Below are 2,710 nucleotides of genomic sequence, written 5' to 3' on the forward strand. Positions count from 1 at the left end.
CATTCAGGAGGAACGGAAAATCTACTGGAGACATTAAAAAAATACTGTTAGACTTGGGGAATACAGTCACGGACAGGGCTATTCGCAAACACTATCGTCAGATGCCTGTGTTCCGCCGAACGCGAAAGCCCAGGAAAATGAACAGGTACAGTAGGCTACAGTACTGTACAGTAGGGCTAATAATGCTAAAAATATTGCTTAAATAAATCTACTGCTGGTCTTTACTGTCTGCTGCACATTTTTAAATTGCACTCCATTTCCAGCGAGATTATTCAAGCATCGACTCACTGATGGATGAAGATGAGGAGCGATCGGCAAAGGCCACCTGGAATCTGCTGGCATCACGGCACAACATCAACATCGCTCTAATCACAGTCAGAAGATAGTTGAAGAAACTTGAGTGGAGTTATGGAAAGGCTCGGTAAGATTTTTGTTTTGTTTGTTAAGGCTTTTTACGCTAATATTGTAATAGGCCACCTATTATATGTATTGTTTTTTTACAGAACATGAACCATGTGTGTTCTCTTGTTTTGTACTGTTCTGTAGTTTCGACCCAAATATTTGTCTGACAAACAAAGAACTTCACCTGCTGCAGGCAGGATCGAAGCTGGCTAGACATTCAATGACGTCATCTTCACAGACGAATCAATCGTGGCCCTTGACAAATTTGCTCAAAATTGCTACAGAAAAAAAGGAAGAAGATCAAGCAAGCCGAGTCCCAAGCATCCCCTCAAACTCTCACCAGGGACCAGGCCCATATTTGATTTTTGATGGTAAATTTAGCCATTTACAAAGCGAAAGGTTACATAAAATATTGTAGCCTACACCTTACAGACTGCAATGTGTTCCACAATAATTCACTGTTGCCTCCTTATTCAGGTATCATGGCTAGAGAGTTATTTGAGGAAGAAATCATCAAGAGATGTGCTGGACCCTATGTCAGAGAAGTGTTTCTGGCACCACATCATTTCTTTCAAGGTAGGATTATAGCAATATGTTGTTATGTTTAGGCCTATTTACATGTATATTTCTATTATTTTACCTAATGTTGGCTAATGTCATTTTTTTTCTTCAAATGCAGACAATGACCCAAAACACACTGTTGCCCTAGTTTGCATTGCAAATAAGGGCATAAACTGGGTCAAGACGCCAGCAGAGTAAGTAGACCTACAACACTTTTTCACAGCACATTACTCAACACTTGTGAGACGCACCTCGCCTACGGTAGGCCAACAGTATATCAAAAATATTTTTTATCTCTACATGTAGGTCTCCTGATTTAAACCTGATCGAACTTGTTTGGCATCAACTGAAAACATTCATCTGTAACTCTGCCAAGCCTACAAGCAAAGATGAACTGGTGAAGACCATCAAGACGTTTTGGCTTGAGAAACTGAAGATACAACAATGCAACAAATACACTGATAATCTCAGCAAGGTTTTACCCATGGTCGTGGAGCTGGGGGGAAGTGCAACTAAAATGTAGCTGAGATGCAGTTGAAATAAACATCTGCATTTTGAAAGAGTCTTTTTGATCATTATTTTATTAACGGAAACATGAAGATGTTGATGAATAAATACTATATATGCTTCTTTCTTTTGGAAATATATAAATCATTACCTATTATAAGGTTGATTTGATTATTATGTGGATTATAATAAATTGACATATTTGTAGGGGGTTGATGCATTTTTCGTTAGGGCAAATCAGGTCTGTGATATTGATACATTTCTAACTTTAGTCTTGTATCAGGTGAACTGTTGTGTCTTCACATTTGTTCCGAAAATTTCCCCATAATCCCAAAAGTATTCTTTTTTTTTTTTTCAATTGCTACTTCAATATACTGTAGATCAATCATTCATTCGTTCAAGCATTTTATTGAGAAAACAAAATAAAAAGGGAGCCTTGAATAATTAAACAATAAATGTACCGCAACATGTTAGTCTCGTGTTCATACTGTATTTCACAACCTCAGCGGGCGTTTGGAGTTGCCTATACTGTATGCGATTGAGCAAAATAATAGGCTTACTCCTTCTTTATTTAGGCTACATTATTGCATGCTAAATGTTTCTGAGACGAGCAAATTAATATATTTGCTATACCACCTCCACCTATTTGCCCAGCCAGATAACAAACCAAATACAGTGGCTTGCGAAAATATTCACCCCCCTTGGCATTTTTCCTATTTTGTTGCCTTACAACCTGGAATTAAAAATGGATTTTTTTGGGGTTTGTATCATTTGATTTACACAACATGCCTACCACTTTAAAGATGCAAAATATATTTTATTGTGAAACAAACAAGAAATAAGACAAAAAATAAACAGAAAACTTGAGTGTGCATAACAATTCACCCCCACAAAGTCAATACTTACAGCTGCAGTTGCAAGTCTTTTGGGGTATGTCTCTATACGCTTGGCACATCTAGCCACTGGGATTTTTTCCCATTTTCCAAGGCAAAACTGCTCCAGCTCCTTCAAGTTGGATAGGTTCCGCTGGTGAACAGCAATCTTTAATGTGGTCCTCTGTAGCTCAGCTGGTAGAGCACGGCGCTTGTAACGCCAAGGTAGTGGGTTCGATCCCCGGGACCACCCATACACAAAAATGTATGCACGCATGACTGTAAGTCGCTTTGGATAAAAGCGTCTGCTAAATGGCATATTATTATTTAAGTCATACCACAGATTTTCAATTGGATGGAGGTCTGGG

At 38.5% G+C, this 2,710-nt stretch overlaps 1 long non-coding RNA gene across 1 annotated transcript; it reads left to right on the forward strand.

Annotated features, from left to right (window-relative positions):
- The first annotated feature begins 257 nt into the window (after positions 1–257).
- On the forward strand, positions 258–1,491 carry LOC121577216. The gene is made up of 5 exons (XR_006002582.2): positions 258–421; positions 547–773; positions 880–978; positions 1,082–1,157; positions 1,270–1,491. It is a non-coding gene; the product is annotated as an uncharacterized LOC121577216 (long non-coding RNA).
- Positions 1,492–2,710: the final 1,219 nt, after the last annotated feature.

This window comes from Coregonus clupeaformis, chromosome 11 (genome assembly GCF_020615455.1).
Source record: "Coregonus clupeaformis isolate EN_2021a chromosome 11, ASM2061545v1, whole genome shotgun sequence".
NCBI classification, from domain to species: domain Eukaryota; kingdom Metazoa; phylum Chordata; class Actinopteri; order Salmoniformes; family Salmonidae; genus Coregonus; species Coregonus clupeaformis.